The sequence below is a fragment of the Vulpes vulpes genome, chromosome 16, assembly GCF_048418805.1.
Source record: "Vulpes vulpes isolate BD-2025 chromosome 16, VulVul3, whole genome shotgun sequence".
Taxonomy (NCBI): domain Eukaryota; kingdom Metazoa; phylum Chordata; class Mammalia; order Carnivora; family Canidae; genus Vulpes; species Vulpes vulpes.
In genome coordinates, this window is record NC_132795.1 from 55,081,033 (window position 1) to 55,100,494 (window position 19,462).

General features: G+C 43.2%; 1 protein-coding gene across 29 annotated transcripts in view; it reads right to left on the reverse strand.

Annotated features, from left to right (window-relative positions):
• SGSM3 (small G protein signaling modulator 3) overlaps nucleotides 1-8,900 on the reverse strand; it is a 45,037-nt gene extending 36,137 nt beyond the window's left edge. For 19 of the 29 annotated variants that reach the window (XM_072741251.1, XM_072741256.1, XM_072741258.1 and 16 more), the window contains exon 1: nucleotides 8,758-8,890. The gene's annotated coding sequence lies outside the window, so the exon portion shown is untranslated. Of the gene's footprint in view, nucleotides 1-8,757 lie in introns of all 29 variants that reach the window. The other 10 variants (XM_072741248.1, XM_026017312.2, XM_072741247.1 and 7 more) reach the window with 4 other exon arrangements.
• Between the last annotated feature and the right edge of the window lie 10,562 nt (nucleotides 8,901-19,462).

Below are 19,462 nucleotides of genomic sequence, written 5' to 3' on the forward strand. Positions count from 1 at the left end.
GCCTGGGTGGCTCAGTGGTCAAGGGTCTGCCTTTGGCTCAGGGTGTGATCGTGAGGTTCCAAGAACAAGTTCTGCATAGGGCTCCCTGCCGGGAGCCTGCTTCTCCCTCTGCCTATGTCTCTGCCTCTTTTTCTGTATCTCTCATGAATAAATAAAATCTTTAAAAAAATAAGGGAGACAGATATTTATTGACTTAATTCATGGAGGGATATGTATACATTGCACTAGGCACCCAAGCAAGATTTAAAGGCTACAGTCTGAAAAGGAGACTGTCAATCACCACCGTCCCCCCTTTCCTATCATTAATGAATGAACTACATGATATCGGTATCTCCAGTCCTTATGAAGGTGATGATTTCAGACTTCTAGTCCTAAAGTGCTGTGATCCAAAGAGAAGAAAAGAAAAAGGCACCAGAGAGTAAGGAAGCCAAGTGAAAAAAATCTGAAGTTGACAGAATGAGCTGGGTTCCCAGAACATAAAAGCAGACCCAACGGTGATTTTGTGTTGAAGAAATGTTCACTTCTTCAACATCATTTATTGAGTGCCTACTACAAGCCAGGCACTGTTCTAAAGTGATAAGGATACAACAGTGCTCAAAACAGATTAAAAATCCCTTTTTTCTAGAATCTGGCATTCTAGAAGGGGAGACAAGTAATTTTTTTTTTTAAGATTTTATTTTTATTTATTCATGAGAGACTCAGAGACAGAGAGAGAGGCAGAGACACAGGCAGAGGGAGAAGCAGGATCCATGCAGGGGGCCTGACGTGGGACTTGATCCCGGGTCCCGAGGATTAGGCCCTGGGCTGAAGGCGGCGCTAAACCGCTGAGCCACCAGGGCTGCCCGGAAACAAGTAATTAAAAAAAATAAATAAAAAGCTATATTGCATGCCAGGTGATGATTAGTGCTACAGAGTAAAATGAAGCAGGAAAAGGGATAGGCAGGTGCAGTTATTTTATTTTTTTATTTTTATTTTTAAAGATTTTATTTATTTATTCATGAGAGACACAGAGAGAGAGGCAGAGACAGAGGCAGAGGGAGAAGCAGGCTCCATGCAGGGAGCCCGACGTGGGACTCGATCCCAGGGTCTCCAGGATCAGGCCCTGGGCCGAAGGCAGCGCTAAACTGCTGAGCCACTGGGGCTGCCCGGTGCAGTTATTTCAAATGAGGGGTTCAGGGAAGGCTCAGTGAGAAGGTGAAATCTGAGCCAAGACCTGAAGGAAGTGACAGGCTGAGTGAAGTAGAGGTCTGGGGCTGAGTAGTGAGGCAGGAATAGAGTAGACCAAGGTGGTAAAGTAGGGAAAGGCAAGAATGGTTTGTTCTAGACTGATCTCTAGGTCTCAGAGTCTGGAGACATAGACTTCAGAATTGGAGAGAACTTTATAGGTCACTTAGTATAACTACCCATTAGATTATTAAACCCTATTGCCCTTCCCAAGCAACCATGTTGTCTTGGCTTGAACGATTTTATGTTTATTTATTTATTTATTTTACTTATTCGTTTATTTAAAGTAAGCTCTATGTCCAATTGCGGCTTAAACTCACCATCCCGAGATCAAGAGTCACATGTTCTACCAAGCCAGCCACACCGGGGCCTGAACAATTTTAGTGTATATGTATCTACCTCCACAGCCCAAGATAGCCTGTCCATCCTTGCACAGCCCAGCTTTCAGACCTTAATTAGTGCAGAAATCTGTTTCCTAGTAACATCTACTCTTTATTCTTTTTAGGGACACTCTGTGTGTACCACATGCTTCAGATGTTTGAAGATAACTTTCAAGTCTTCTCTCCCATTTCTCTTTTCAGGTTAAAGTCAACCACCAGTTGTTTTAACTCTTTTCTAAGTGACATGGTCATATGTCATTTAACAGTAAATTAAGGGAGTCTCAAATGCAAGCCCGAAAAACTGACTTTAACTTATATTACATAATATAGGATTTATTAGAAAGATATGAAGTAGGGCACAGAACTGAGGAAAAGCTAAAGAATCAGGTCTTTGGGAACAAATACAGAGCAGCTCCAGTATCCACATATTAGGAATTAATCCATGGTTGTGATGAAGGAGGTTTGTCACTGCGTCATTCAACCTAAGATTCAAATTATTTTTTTTAAAGGTTTTATTTATTTAATCGAGAGAGAGAGAGAGAGAGAGAGAGAGGCAGAGACATAGGCAGAGGGAGAAGCAGGCTCCATGCAGGGAGCCCGACGTGGGACTGGACTCGACCCCGGGTCTCCAGGATCACGCCCTGGGCCGTAGGCCATGCTAAACCGCTGAGCCACCTGGGCTGCCCCCTAAGATTCAAATTAAAGGAGGAGCACATCTATTTGTTTAACACCTATTGGCCTAACCTGGGTCATGTGCCCACCACTTACTAGGTCTGGGATGGATTGTTTCCTCAAAGCAAAACTAAGTTGCTATTCCCAGAAAACCCTAGACTGGATGCTGAGTAGATCCCAACAACTTATATACACTAACTTCTCTCAAAATGTGATGCCTCAAACCTAACATAAGATTTAGGTGTGGAGGAGGAGCAAAGCCCCCCACACTTGTTGTAGGACCTTGGGCAAGTTACCACACTCTGCCTCAGTTCCTATCTGTAAGACAGTGATGGTCACAACTTTGTTGTACTTGTAGCAATCAAGTAAGTAAATGTATGTGATACATTTCATGAGTCCAAAGCTAATTATAGTAGCCAATGCTCATTGACCACCTATCTCTGACATTGATTATTTTAATGTAATCTTCAAAACAACCCTATGAAGTAGGTTACTGGAGTCTGACTATCCAGATTCAAATCATGACTCCATCACTGATTTGTGTGACCTTGAACAAGTTACTTGTTGTGTCTGTTTCCTCACCTTAAGTAGGGGTAATTCTAATAACATAGAGGGTGATTGTGAAGACTGAAGTAATACAAGTAAAATTCTTAGAGCTATGCCTAGTATATAATAAACATCCAATAAATATTAGCTATTACTATGACTGGTGGTAGTAGTAGTAGTTATCCCAATTTTATAGATAAGCAAAATGAGGCACTGGGATGTTATAGCACTTAAGTGTTCAAAGTTTCAAGTGGTAGAACAGAATTTGAAACTCATTTTAGGTACTCCTACCTACTGTACTCCACAGACTTTGAAAGTTGGGGTGGGGGGGGGAAGCAGTATTTGGACTTTAACCCTAAACTCAAGTCACACAAATTAAGGATATTTACAAATGAAACTCAAACAAAAGAAGAGGGAAATGAACTGCTGATACGTATCTTTAGAATATCAGCTAAAAGCTGAAGCAGGTATCTAGAGAAAACCAGGAATACTCCTAACATTTTGTTAAGAATAAGTTTTCTCTTAGCCCTACTGGAAATCAGGCCCTTCCCAAGGGTAAGCCTTCTGATTAATCCCTTCAATCTCATTTTTTAAAAGATTTTATTTTTATTATTTTTTTTTAAAGAATTTATTTTTAAGTAATCTCTACACCCAACACGGGGCTGGAATTTACAAACCCAAGATCAAGCTCATATGTCCCACCACTGAGCCAGCCAGGAACCCCTTAATCTCTTTTCTAATGTTACTCTTATTTTTTAAAGATTTTATTTATTCATGAGACACACACACACACACAGAGAGAGAGAGAGAGAGAGAGAGAGAGAGAGGCAGCGACATAGGCAGAGGGAGAAGCAGGCTCCATGCAGGGAGCCCAACGTGGGACTCGATCCCAGGTCTCCAGGATCACACTCCGGGCTGAAGGTGGCGCTAAACCGCTGGGCCACCAGGGCTGCCCTAACGTTATTCTTATTGACAAAGTTATTTAATGATTCCAAAGAAGTTAACTTCCCCAAACAATTCACAGTAGCAGAGAAAAAAAGACACACACACACACAATAAATACCTGCATCATACTGAGAAAACCGTGAGCAAGGCATAATGGTAGAAGACACAGTTAACTTTGCCTATCAGGGATCCCTGGGTGGCTCAGGGGTTTAGCGCCTGCCTTTGACCCAGGATCAAATCCTGCATCGGGCTCCCTGCATGGAGCCTGCTTCTTCCTCTGCCTGTGTCTCTGCCTCTCTCTCTCCCTATCTCTCATGAATAAATAAATAAAATCTTTATTTAAAAAAAAAACAAAACAAAAACTCTGCCTACCAAAAAAGGTAAATGCCTCTTGTTTATGAAGTATGACCATCATGAAAGATCTAAATGTGAGACAAGATTCCATCAAAATCCTAGAGGAGAACACAGGCAACACCCTTTTTGAACTCGGCCACAGTAACTTCTTCCAAGATACATCCACGAAGGCAAAAGAAACAAAAGCAATAATGAACTACTGGGACTTCATCAAGATAAGAAGCTTTTGCACAGCAAAGGATACAGTCAACAAAACTAAAAGACAACCTACAGAATGGGAGAAGATATTTGCAAATGACATATCAGATAAAGGGCTAGTTTCCAAAATCTATAAAGAACTTATTAAACTCAACACCAAAGAAACAAACAATCCAATCATGAAATGGGCAAAAGACATGAAGAGAAATCTCACAGAGGAAGACATGGACATGGCCAACATGCACATGAGAAAATGCTCTGCATCACTTGCCATCAGGGAAATACAAATCAAAACCACAATGAGATACCACCTCACACCAGTGAGAATGGGGAAAATTAACAAGGCAGGAAACAACAAATGTTGGAGAGGATGCGGAGAAAAGGGAACCCTCTTACACTCTTGGTGGGAATGTGAACTGGTGCAGCCACTCTGGAAAACTGTGTGGAGGTTCCTCAAAGAGTTAAAAATAGACCTGCCCTACGACCCAGCAATTGCACTGCTGGGGATTTACCCCAAAGATACAAATGCAATGAAACGCTGGGACACCTGCACCTGGATGTTTCTAGCAGCAATGTCCACAATAGCCAAACTGTGGAAGGAGCCTCGGTGTCCATCGAAAGATGAATGGATAAAGAAGATGTGGTTTATGTATACAATGGAATATTACTCAGCCATTAGAAACGACAAATACCCACCATTTGTTTCAACGTGGATGGAACTAGAGGGTATTATGCTGAGTGAAGTAAGTCAATCGGAGAAGGACAAACAGTGTATGTTCTCATTCATTTGGGGAATATAAATAATAGTGAAAGGGAATATAAGGGAAGGGAGAAGAAATGTGTGGGAAATATCAGAAAGGGAGACAGAACATAAAGACTCCTAACTCTGGGAAATGAACTAGGGGTGGTGGAAGGGGAGGAGGGCAGGGGGTGGGGGTGAATGGGTGATGGGCACTGAGGGGGACACTTGACGGGATGAGCACTGGGTGTTATTCTGTATGTTGGTAAATTGAACACCAATAAAAAATTAATTTATTAAAAAAAAAAAGAAGTATGACCATCAAGGAACCTAAATGTTCAAAAAGGTGAGGTGATTTTATGTACACTAGTCAAACAATGGTGTCTTCAAAATCAGTTCATGAAGTAAAGCTTCACTCAGTCATATGGTACTGAGAGTACTACCATGTTCTGAATACAATATCCTATGAAGTATTCATTCATCAAATATTTATTGATCACCTACCACTGTTCTAGAAGACAGAGGTAAGCTGGTGAAAAAGATAAAGGCCCTACTCTCACAGAGCTTACATTATAAGTAGATATTATAAAAAAGAAATTGAGGCTCAGTTCCCAGGTCTGTTAGACTCTAAAACCTACACTATGTATTTTGACTATATTGTGTCTCACTGGAAAGACACAGCTTCTCCTAAAGTCCACACCTAACCACATAGTCCTGACAGCCTTGTCTGCAACAATTTAGGGTTCCTCTCTGTTGGCAGTCCAGTGTCACTTTCTCAGCGTTCTTACCCCAACTCCCAAGAGCAAAAAGATTGCTTGGTCAGTAGTTTAACACCTCATACTGACATGTATGAATTTCTTTTTCTCCCTCATTAGTCCCTAAACTCCCTCAGGGCAAGAGCCACGTCTTAGCCTCTTTATAGGTCTAGATGATAGTACAGGAGATAACAGCTGAATGGAGTTCATGAGAACATTTCAACAGAGTAGAGAGTGGAAGCCAGGCTGCAATGAACTAAGGAGTAAAAGAAAGAGAGGGCAACGGTGTCTGCTCTTCAAGAACAAGTCTGGAAAGGAAAAAGAGGGAAGTGGAAGTCGTCTGAAGGAGAAATGTGATCACAGGAAAGTTTTATACTTTTCTAAGAATGAGAAAGATTTGAACATATTTGTTGGTAAGGTAATACAGCACAGCAGAAAGAGCAGGGCCAGCAGAGTCAGGCTTGAATTTGATTTCTGGCCTCACTATTCTGGCCTTCTGTCACTTACTATGTCGGCAGGCAAATCACTTAACCTCTGTACTTCAACTTACACATAAATAAAAAGAGAATGAAAGAACCTATACCTCACTGTGACAATGACAGCACTTGGCAAACAGAGAAAATCCAATAAATGGTATTGATTATTACTGTATGTGTGGAAGCCTGGACTCTGGTGTTCTAACCCCTCCTACGTAGCTTGTGCTTCAACATGGATTTCCTATCCTAGTCCATGTGTAATATGTGATGGCAAAGAAACAGGATCCTTATTTCTTCTGTGTGTACCATCCTCTGTGCTATTCCACTTCTTTGTGACAGTCTGCATGAGCGCATGAATGGCTACTGTGGAAAATTACTGATGTCATCAGCTGAGGAAGTAGACAACCTGGAGAACAAGCAGATGAAACTGATGTTAAATCATCAAAATGTACAAGATTCTGGGCTCCTGCCAAAATTCATTGAGAACTCGGAAGAGAGAAACTGAAAACACAAACACACAGAACATTGTTTAACTTCCTAAGCCAACAAGGTGTTCCCAGCATCCACCCCAGGCACAGAAAGATGGCTGTATGATAAAAGAGACAGTTCTCGGGGCTCCTGGGTGGCTCAGTAAGTAGGTTGAGCGTCCAGCTCTTGGTTTTTGCTCAGGTTGTGACCTCACAGTCACGGGATCAAGCCCTAAATGCAGTTCTGCACTCAGTGCAGAGTCGGCCTCAGATTCTCTCTCAAATAAATTTTAAAAATCAAGGAAGAAAGAAAAGAAAGAAGAGAAAGAAAGAAAGAAAAGGTTCTCTCTTGAGTTCCTGTCTCAATATTTCACCCTAATGTCTGGTTCATTTCTGTGAGGTGCTACTCGGGTTCAACCAACTTTTCCACCATCTGACAAGTTTCCAAATTCACAAGATTAGTATGCTTTTTATATATTTTAAATAATTTTTGTTCACAGCCTTTTAAAATTAATGCTCTTGTGCTCACCTCAGCAGCACATATACTAAAGTTAATACTCTGGTCATGGGTCATGTTCACCTGTTACCCATACATGATCAACAGATACACCTCACACCTTCCTCCTAACCGTATCACACATCTCCAGGCTACTGTGACAATTAAAGATGAAAACCTACATATATCTAGGATTATTGGAAGACAGGAAAGATAACGACCTCCATTTAGAATCAATTACAGATTAATCACGGAGAAGAGAAATAAATACGTAAAACAAAGATGATATAATTATTGATTAGAGTTCAGAGAAAGCTGGAAGATAAGGAAGAAGAAGATGAGGAGGAACAGAAGTAAGAAATGTATGTGTATCTACAAACTTAATTACAAACAATCACTAAAAGCTACAAGTAGGGGCGCCTGAGTCAGTTAAGCATCTGACTCGATTTCTGCTCAGGTGGTGATCCTGGGGTCTGGGGATCCAGCTCCAAGGACTGCTCCCTGCTGAGGACAGAGTCTGCTTCAGATTCTTAACCTTTCCCTCTGCTTACTCTAAAACAAATAAAATCTTTCTTAAAAAATAAAAGCTACAAGCAAACAAGTAAAAGTTGGAAATTCAGTTTTTGTGAATCAAGGTCTTATTAGGAACTTGAATTTACCAAGAAAGAATAAGAAAGAAGGGTTAAGGATATTCCAGGACATCTTTAATAACTCACCAAACCCCCAAAAAAGCCAGCAACCCACCAAACATTTCAAGACTGGAAAATACGACAGTCATCCATCACAGAAAACAAACTTCAAAACATCTCTTCTTCCTCCATGTAAAAAGCATCGTGGATCATTAAACTGAGTATAAGAATAATTTTCGGAATTCCAATCCCAACCACGCTGAGTGACCCCGGCTAATACACGCCTCAGTTTCCCCAGGTGTAACGAGTCTCGGCCTGAATCTGAGCCTGTGTTCTGACCCCGAACCTGAATCTTCAACGTCAAGTCACAAGTTAAACCTGAGGAAGAGCCCGCAGCTCAAAGGTGCCCGAAGCAGCTTTAAAAAAAACAAAAAGAAAATAAAAAGAAAGAGGTCCCCCCGCCTGAGGTGCGGCTTCTGTGAAACCGCTCGCAGCTGTGGAGGGGGAGGTCTGCGTTCCGGCTCGAGCCCCCAGGCTCCCCGCTCCCGCCCGCCGCGCTGCGAGGCCGCCCCCGGCCCGGGCGGGGACGCGGGGGCGCAGCGACACGCGGGTCCGAGCCCCGCCGCCGCCGCCCCGCAGGCCCCGCCCCCGCCCCGCGACAGCCCGAGCCCGGCGCCCCCCGCCGGCGCCCCATCCCACGCGGGCACGTGCAAGGACCGACCCCGCCGCTCTCCCGGCCGCGGGCGGCGCTTCTCCCCTCGTCTGCCCCGTCAGCCCGTCCGTCAGGCGGTCGGTCGGTCCACAGCCGCCCCCGCGACCCCAGCGGAGAGGCGGGTGTGGGCGCCGGGCTCCGCAGACCGCTCCTTCCGCACTCACCTGCCTGGCGCGCGATGTCTACCTGGCGGCCGCCAGTCCCTGCCACCTCAGTGCCAACCTGGGTCTGTCTCGCGGCTCCACCGCTCGGACCCAGTCAGCGCTCGGCGGCGCCACTGCGCACGCGGGCCGGGCCGGGCGGGGAAGGGGGGGGGGGGGGTAATGCCGCGGAGCATGCTGGGGGCTGTAGTCCTCCGGGTCCCCACACACGAACCGCCTTCCTAGCCCAGACCCCGCCCTCCGAAGCCCAATTTTAGCCCAGCAATATCCACTGGACTTTCATGTGCACTGCAGCCCGAGCAGCTCAGGGCAATATGGGGTGGACCGGCGGTTGGGATGCAGGACAGATGCGGCAGGACTCTGGAAAGGAGCGGCCCTTTTTTTGTTTGTTTTTAATAATAAATTTTTTATTGGTGTTCAATTTGCCAACATACAGAATAACACCCAATGCTCATTCCGTGAAGTGCCCCCCTCAGTGCCCGTCACCCATTCACCCCCACCCCCGCCCTCCTCCCCTTCCACCACCCCTAGTTCGTTTCCCAGAGTTAGGAGTCTTTATGTTCTGTCTCCCTTTCTGATATTTCCTACCCATTTCTTCTCCCTTCCCTTCTATTCCCTTTTACTGTTAAATTCCCCCAAATGAATGAGACCATATAATGTTTGTCCTTCTCGGATTGACTTACTTCACTCAGCATAATACCCTCCAGTTCCATCCACGTTGAAGCAAATGGTGGGTATTTGTCGTTTCTTTCTTTTTTTTTTTTTTTTTTTTAATTTATGATAGTCACAGAGAGAGAGAGAGAGGCAGAGACACAGGTAGAGGGAGAAGCAGGCTCCATGCACCGGGAGCCCGATGTGGGATTCGATCCCGGGTCTCCAGGATCGCGCCCTGGGCCAAAGGCAGGCGCCAAACCGCTGCGCCACCCAGGGATCCCCGTATTTGTCGTTTCTAATGGCTGAGTAATATTCCATTGTATACATAAACCACATCTTTATCCATTCATCTTTCGATGGACACCGAGGCTCCTTCCACAGTTTGGCTATTGTGGACATTGCTGCTAGAAACATCCGGGTGCAGGTGTCCTGGCGTTTCATTGCATCTGTATCTTTGGGGTAAATCCCCAGCAGTGCAATTGCTGGGTCGTAGGGCAGGTCTATTTTTAACTCTTTGAGGAACCTCCACATAGTTTTCCAGAGTGGCTGCACCAGTTCACATTCCCACCGAGAGTGTAAGAGGGTTCCCTTTTCTCCGCATCCTCTCCAACATTTTTGTTTTCCTGCCTTGTTAATTTTCCCCATTCTCGGCCCTTACATTTTCTAAATATTTAAGTGCTTTCTTCACAGGTGTACAGAACCAGGCTTAGACCAGTCCGAACCACTCTTACAGAACTCACAAGCCCTGGAAGGAGCCACAAATTGGAACAAATTTGGTTGAGGGAATGCCAAAGAAATTCACTCTCCAGGCATGTATAACCCGGGGGTGGGAGTGGGGGGTGTCAGAAGCCTGCGTTTGGGTCACTCAACCACACTAACACTTAGCTCATCCATAAAATGAGAATTTGAACTTATGGTCGTGAGAACTAGATGCTGTTTGAGAAAATGTTAAATAAGGCACAGTACAAATGAACAGTCCAGGGATGTAAAAGGCCCATCTCCATAGGATACGCAGGTCCTAGTAGACATCAGATTCTGTCCTGAAAAAAAGTGTTGGGGGCCTAGCACGCTCAATCTCTAGAGCATGTGACTGAGTCTTGGGGTTGGAGTTTGAGTTCCACATTCAGTGTAGAGATTATTTTAAAAAAATAAAATCTTAAAAAAAGAAAAGAAAAGAAAAGAAAACGAGTTTATCACCATTTAGGAAGGTCACCTTTTGAAAAGCATAGTATTTCAGGAGTGTTCTCCTAGACATGTCTCCCTACTTAGAAGAGATAAACTTAGTTTTAAAGCTGCTTATTAATCTAAGCATGGGTTCCCATTGGTGTTCCAAGGGGGTGATGCCTGGGTCAATGAATGGAACCATATGCAAAGTCTACACATACAAGGCAATCTCAGTTGTAACCTCACTGTATTAGGCTCACTTTGCAAAGTCATGTTATTTACAACATCCCTATGAAAGCTGGGTGAATTTTATCATTTGAATTTTAGAGGACCTGGGAAAACTAGTAAGTGGCAGAACAGAGATCTGAACCCAGTTTCTGAGGCCAAGTTCAGTTTCCTTTCCAAATCCTTTTTTTTTTTTTTTTTTTTTAAGATTTTATTTATTTATTCATGAGAGAGAGAGAGGCAGAGACACAGGCAGAGGGAGAAGCAAGCAGGCTCCATGCAGAGAACCCGATGTGGGACTCGATCCCAGGACTCCAGGATCATGCCCTGGGCCGGAGGCAGATGTTAAACCACTGAGCCACCCAGGTGTCCCCAAATTCTGCTTTCTTAAACAAAACCAACACACCACCCCCCCAACCCCCACCCCATTGCCTTAGAGCAACAAATTCCAATCTTTTTAGTGTGGTAACATCCTTTTCTGTCATCTCACAACTTGCAGGGGCTGTATTTCCTAAGTTTATCTTTATGGGGGAACACAATTTCTTGAGACAGTTGTCACGTCAGCTGAGGTGTCAAAACTCAATGGTTAAGTAATGCTAGCTTCAGCATGGGCCCCTTAGGTTTTTGCAATGAACCATTAGCATTTCATTTTTGCTAACTTTCCCTACACACTTAAAAGGGAACTAAGGACTTGTCAATACTTGCCAAATAAAGCTTCCAGCCCTCCTCTAGCATTCCAGTGGAATATCTATCAGAGATCAATACTGGGTAGGCCAGGGGTACCTGGCTGGCTCATTCTGTGGAACATGCAACTCTTAATCTCAGGCTGGTGAATGTGAGTCCCACACTGGGTATAGAGATTATTTAAAAACCAACAAAACAAAAAAACAAAGCTGGGCAGGTCCAACAGCCACAGGAGATAGAAAACCAGTACTTCTAAGAAATGGCAGACTAGCTAGCAATTCTATGAAACTTTCTAAGTGCCGTGTGAGAATTCAACATACATATTTCACCTCCATTAGAGGACAAAAGCGAAAAAAGAAAAATGGCACATTCTTAAAAGCTTCATAGGATGCTACTCAAGGCAAAGCCCTTCTCCATTTTTGCCACAGGAAGGGTGGATGGAGCCGGGTACATTGAAGAAATTCAACCAAGCACCAAGCTGGTAGGAAAAGGAGCATCTGCATCATGATAAAGGGTGGATTATAAGATGATAAAACCAAGGGGAGCAGTGTGGATTTGTTGAAGTTACATCTCAAGAGCACCTTTTCTCAGTGGTGCTTAATGAACTGTAATGTGTTCAGACAATAAACGGTGTATGTGGGGATCCCTGAGTGGCTCAGTGGGTTTAATGCCTGCCTTCAGCCAAAGGCATGATCCTGGAGTCCTGGGATCGAGTCCCACGTCGGGCTCCCTGCATGGAGCCTGCTTCTCCCTCTGCCTGTGTCTCTGCCTCTCTTTCTCTCTGTGTCTCTTATGAATAAATAAATAAAAATCTTAAAAAAAAATAAACGGTGTATGTCCCATTATTGAGGAGCCATTTAGCACATTGCTCCATAAGCTCCAGGAAGACAGACTGACTTGTTCACCATTGTATTCTTAGTACACAGTAGGGTGCTGAGAAAAAAAGTGCTAAATTATGAAATCTGGGGGCTCCTGGGTGGCTCAGTTGGTTAAGCAGCCAAGTCTTGATTTCAGTTCAGGTCATGATCATAGGGTCCTGGGATCAAGCCCTGTGTTGGGCTCTACCCTCAGCAGGAAGTCTGCTTGAAGATTCTCTCTCCCTCTGCCCCTCCCAACTCACTTTCTCAAATAAATCTTAAAAAAAAAAAGTATGACATCTGGATCAGAAACAAAATATCTTAGGGGTACCTGTGTGGCTCAGTTAAGCCACTGCCTTCAGCTAGGGTTATGATTTTGGGGTCCTGGGATCAAGTCCTGTATTGGGCTCCCTGCTCAGCAAGGAACCTGCTTCTCCTTTTCCTTTTTTTTTTTTTTTTAAGATTTTATTTATTCATGAGACACACAGAGAGACAGAGAGAGGCATAGACACAGGCAGAGGAAGAAGCAGGCTCCATGCAGGGAGCCTGACGCAGCACTTGATCCCGGGACCCCAGGATCACACCCTGGGCTGAAGGTGGCGCTAAGCTGCTGAGCCACCGGGGCTGCCCTTCCCCTCTCCTGTTCGTGCTCTCTCTTGCATTCTACCTCAAATAAATAAAAATCTTAAATAAATAAATATCTTTTAAAAAAAACCCACAATATATTTTATAAATACTAAAGAAAAGCTTTCTAATTGTAAAGTATGATTTAACTCCTTTCTTGAAAAAAAAAAAAAAAAAGAGTAACTTAGTTATTTAAGAAACTATGGAGGGGGATGCCTGGGTGGCTCAGCGGTTTGGCGCTGCCTTTGGCCCAGGGCATGATCCTGGAGTCCCAGGATCAAGTCCCATTTCGGGCTCCCCGCAGGGAACCTGCTTCTCCCTCTGCCTGTGTCTCTGCCTCTTTCTCTCTGTGTGTCTCTCATGAATAAATAAATATTTTTTTTAAAAAAGAAGAAACTATGGAGGGATGCCTGCGTGGCTCAGCGGTTTAGTGCCTGCCTTTGGCCTAGGGCGTGATCCTGGAGTCCCAGGATCGAGTCTCGCATTGGGCTCCCTGCATGGAGCCTGCTTCTCCCTCTGCTTGCGTCTCTGCCCCTCTCTCTGGGTCTCTCATGAATAAATAAAATCTTTAAAAAAAAAATAAGGAAAAAGAAAAAGAAACTATGGAATGAATTTTTTATGTTTGCTTTTCTGCTTTACATTTTTTTTTTTTTAAAGATTTTTAAGTAATCTCTACCTCCAACATGGGCTTGAACTCACAACCCTAAGATCACAAGAGTCACTGACAGAGCCAGCCAGGTGCCCCTGCTTTATATACTTTATATACATTTGGTCTGTGCTCTTATAACCAGCACTATCCTAATTACAACTTTTAAAATTTTAAGGCCAAACTACTAAACAACTAGTGTTTAAAATCATGGGAGAGATATAACATTTTCCCATGGTTTTAAATTTCTCAGGACCCTATAGCCACAGCAACAAAAGGCTAGATCACTCATGGGGGGAAACAAACTGGAGGCATTCATGGTCCCCATCTCCCTCCTAATCTCACATGTAGCTACTTAAAACCGCTATTCAAATGGACCTTATTTCCTAAGCAACTTGTTGTGGGGATTAAGGACAAGGAGGTCTACAGGTCTACAGTAGTTTCCAAGAATCCCCTCAAACTCCTTCCACCCCAGCCTGGCCTGGGATGTTACCTAACCAGAATTTATGGTTTATTATACAAGAGGGATATGTATATATATATATAGAAATATTATGTATACATAAATATATATATATATATACTAGAATATGCAGTACCAAGAAAGGCATCAGAATCTAAAAGAGCAGATCAAATATGCATTTTGTTTAAAGGTTTCATTTTGAAGTAATCTCCACACCCAATGTGGGGAACTGAAACTCACAACGCCCCCACACCCCAGATGAAGAGTTACATGCTCTCTCCCAACTGAGCCAGTCAGGTGCCCCTCCAATACGGTTTTTCTAAGGCCAAAAGGTCTTGTTAAATGAGAAGATAGAGTGGGCTTCTTTTTCATTCACCCAAAAACCCACTTCTTATTTGACCTTTTGTCTAAGTAGGCCCTGATAGATCATCATGTCCTCTTAAGTGCTCATCCTGAAATCTGAGCCAGAACCCAGCTCATTTTCTTCCTGAGTTTGGATTTATCATGAAGGCAAATCACCCAGATTCACCACTTACACATTTTCTTCCAGAAACCTAGCCTCTAAGAATTTTTCTGTACACAGGACTTAATGAGGTCATGAGAACAAAATCATACCAGATCCAGAATGGAAAACCCAAATCTGTCTGGACTTCTAGTTATGTTCCAGATTAGCTAAATTTGAGTTAAATTTTGTATCCATTAGACCACACCTCTGATAGAGAACATACCTTGAAAGGAATATATATGAATCCCAGTACTTAAAAATACTACTATGACTAAATATAATTTATTCTAGATAGGATCCTACAATAAAAAAAGAGGACACTAGCTAAAAACTGAGGACTTTGATAATGTATCAATAATGGTTCATTAATTGTGATGACTACATTATAGTAATGTAAGATGTTAATAAGGGACATCAAGTATGGGGTGTATGGGAACTTTGTACTATCCTTGCAATATAAAAATATTCTACAATTTAGTTTAAATAAAAATTGCATTAAAAACTTGAAAAAAGGGATGCCTGGATGGCTCAGTTCATTAAGCATCTGCCTTCAGTTCAGGTCATGATCCCAGAACCCTGGGATCAAACCCCACATCAGGCTCCCTGCTGTTCCGCCTGCTTATGTTCACTCTCTCTCAAATAAATAATAAAATCTTAAAAAAAAAAACAAAACTGAAAAAATACACAAAAGCTAAAAGAAAAGCCACCTCAAATTCATCAAGCAAGAAACCACACAGTATTTCATTATGTAACTTTCCAGGTTTTTTTTTTTTTTTTTTTTCTTTCTCGAAGTAAGCTCTATGCCCAACTGGGGGCTTGAATTCATGACCCCGGGGTTAAGAGTGCCATGCTCCACCAACTGAACCAGCCAGGTGTCCCAACTTTTCCTATTTATTTTTTATGCTGACTCATTCTCCATTCTTCAGTTGGTTCAAGTTCAGCATGTACTCTCTTCCATGATAGGTAAACTAAAACAGTCTCCTCTTCAAATTTTAGCCTGCTCCCTGACTGGTTGGTAAACTCCCCCAGGCTCGGAAAGGAAAATGACATTTCCTGAGTCCTTCTTCATGTCAGACCCTACGCTATGCAATTTCAGCCAGCTAGTCCTCACATTCATCTAGGATTTGTATCACCCATCTGGAAGCACTTAAGCACTGTGCTTCCGCGTAAGGACATGAGACTCTCCTGGTTATCAAATGATATCTACCATCAGCCAGGGAAGCCAGCAGTAAACACCTAGGTGTCTAACTGCAGCTGAACAGAATCTGGTTACCCCATGGTCTGCCCAGATCCTGATTTCTGGATGATTCAGATCCTGGAGTTCAGGTAACTGGTAAACTGAATTCAATCTAATTTTTGAGAAGGCCTGAGTGTTCTCTTCTTAGCCAACATACAGCCCACCCAAGTGCCCTTAATTAAAATGTTAAATGGCTGGCTTAGTCGGTGGAGCATGTGACTCTTCATGTTGGAGTCGTAAGTTTGAGCCCCATGTTGGGTGTAGAGATCACTTTATTTTTTATTATTTTTATTTTTTTTAATTTTAAGATTTTATTTACTTATTCATGAGAGACACAGAGAGAGGCAGAGACAGGGGAAGTAGGCTCCATACAAGGAGCCCGATATGGGACTCAATCCCAGGACTCCAGAATTACACCCTGAGCCAAAGGCAGACACTCAAACGCTGAGCCACCTAAGCATCCCTAGAGATCACCTTAAAAAAATAAACTAAAAACTAAAATATTAAAAAAAAAAAAAAGTTAAATGGGAAGGGCACCTGGCTAACTCAACTGGTGGAGCATACAATCTCGTTCTTGGGGTTGTGAGTTCAAGCTCCACACTGGATGTATCAATTACTTAAAAAAAAAAAAAAAAAATTGGGGCAGCCCGGGTGGCTCAGTGGTTTAGCGCCGGCTTCAGCCCAGGGCCTGATCCTGGAGACCCAGGATCGAGTCCCATGTCAGGTTCCCTGCCTGGAGCCTGCTTCTCCCTCTGCCTCTCTCTCTCTCTCTGTCTCTATGTCTCTCATGAATAAATAAAAAAAATCTTTAAAAAAAAATCTAAATGAAAAAAAATAAAAAATTGTGTATGTTAATAGTATAACTTAAGTATATTAATATAAAAACAAAAAAGAAAAAAAGCACAATAAACCAAATCAAATTGCCAAAGAAGAAAAACCAGCCAAACTACCAATTGCTAGAGAACAGAAGTCTAACAATCATCACAGTGCTGTCATCTTATTTCCTTATTTTCTGTGAGGAAATTGAAGTAAAATCCATGGTATCTGGTATCCCCAGTGTGTCTGGTATATAATGTAACTTCTCAGATTATAGATACATTGATAGTAGCTACTTCCTCTTAAAGAATTTTATTTTATTTTATTTATGATAGTCACAGAGAGAGAGAGAGAGGCAGAGACACAGGCAGAGGGAGGAGAAGCAGGCTCCATGTACCGGGAGCCCGACGTGGGATTCGATCCCAGGTCTCCAGGATCGCGCCCTGGGCCAAAGGAAGGCGCCAAACTGCTGCGCCGCCCAGGGATCCCAGCTACTTCCTCTTAATGTGGCCCACACTGAGAAGTAGACAATACCTGATCAGAGCCCAATGAGTTAATTCCTTACACCAGAACTAGCAGTTTCAAAAACCCCCTCAAGATTCACACGAAAAGAATAGTAAACTGCTTTTGAAAGAGTTGAGACCTTCTACAGCTCCATGCTCTCTAAGCTTACCTGCTACATTGACCTATATTCAGAATTTGGTTTCAAGGGCTGTCTCCTATTCTTCTTTCCAATAGGTTGAGCTCTTTACCCTGGACTACCTTTGACTTTTTTTTTTTTTTTTAAGATTTTATGTATTTATTTTTGGGAGTAAAAGTGGGAGCAAGAGAAGCACACAGGGGGAGAGGGAGAAGCAGACTCCCCACCAAGCAGGGAGCCTGATGAGAGGCTCGATCCCAGGACCCTGAGATCATGACCTGAGCTAAAGGCAGACACTTAATTGACTGAGCCACCCAGGTGTCCAATCCCAGACTACCTTTGATTGTATATGGTTGGAGTCAACTCAGCCTCTTATCCCTTTCAACATTCCCATTTCTGCCAACTAGGTTGTCTGGCTTCTGATTGAGCTGAAGGGGAAGGATGGGGTGGGGCAGAGGGAGAATCACTAACTCACAGTAGCTTCAGTGTCTGGGCCCAAGCCAGCCTGATCCTCAACAATGGGTATGGGTCTCAACTGTAGCAATAGCTACCTCAGCCACTATTCCTCCTCAAGGTGATATGTGAAACACTGACAAGTTTTCTCCTCTAGGATCAAGGGCCCTAATATTCCCTTACCACTCCTCATAGGACAACATTTTCTCAGGAGGTTGGCTCTCTATCTCTGTTTCTCAGACTGGGTGTCCAAAATGGAACATAATGCCATGAGTGTGGAACAGTAAGACTATAGTGGAATTTAAGCCTAATTTACATTTATCTTAATTTTTTCTTCTTAGTTTTGGCCACATTTCAATCTATTTCAGGTTAGATAAAATTTTAGCTATCTTACCAAAAACATGTATTGGTTAATTATTCTAGTTTTGTGTTATCTGCAAATCTGATAAATACATTTCTTCGGGCAGCCCGGGTGGTTCAGTGGTTTAGCGCCGCCTTCAGCCCAGGGCCTGATCCTCAGGACCCAGGATAGAGTCCCACGTCAGGCTCCCTGCATGGAGCCTGCTTCTCCCTCTGCCTGTGTCTCTGCCTCTCTCTCTCTCTCTCTCTCATAAATAAATAAAATAAAAATCTCTTAAAAAAATACATTTCTTCATTTTCATCTATGCTGAAACAGTATGTAGAATTGGATGGGGCTGAGGATAAGAGGTCTGTGGACTAATACCAGTACTCTCCTTCCAGGTGGGGGATAGTTCTTAATGATCTTCTTTGGCTACAGCTGGCTTAATCACCTATTAATCTAAGTACCAGGATTAATTGTCAAATGCCCTGATGAAATCAATAGACCCAACTAGAATTTCTGATATACAAAGCTTTAAGAAAGATGAAGTGAGCTTGAGTACAACTTGAGCTGAATAAGACTGAGAATTTACTGTGGCTCTGAATTTCATTATATATTATTTTTTTCTTTTTGAAGATTTATTTACTTGGGAGAGCAAGAGAGAACACAAGTAAGAGAGGGCCCAAGCTGGGGGAGGGGCAGAGAGAGAAGCAAGCAGGGAGCCCAACATGGGGCTTGATTCCAGGACCCTGAGATCATGACCTGAGCTGAGGGCAGCCACTTAACTGACGAGGCCACCCAGGAGCCTGAATTTCATTATATATTCTGGCAAAACATAACTGGATACCAAAGGTATCCAACCATACTGAATCAGAGTCCAAGTTATTTTGCTAGATACAGACCAAATTTACCTTCAATAGGGGCACCTGGGTAGCTCTGTCAATTAAGCATCTGCCTTCAACTCAGGTCATGATCCTGGATCCTGGGATTGAGTCTCATATCCGGCTCCCTGTTCAGCAGGGAGTCATCTTCCCCCTCTGCCCTTCTCCCTCCTCATGATCTCTCTCTTTCAAATAAATAAAATCTTAAAAAAAAAATTACCTTCAGAAGAGAGGACCAGGAGTTAGTTACTTCCTCAATCAAGTGAGCATATGAAATAGACCAGGCTAGTTGGACAACATGACTGAAAGAACTGAGCAAGCTATGAACTACAAGTTGTGTTGTTACAAAAAGAGTCCAGGGGCGCCTGGGTGGCTCAGTGGTTGAGCGTCTGCCTCTGGCTCAGGTTGTGATCATAGGCTCCTGGAGTTGCATCCCCACAGGGAGCCTACTTCTCCCTCTGCCTATGTCTCTGGCTTTCTGTGTCTCTCATGAATAAACAAATAAAATCTTAAAAAAAA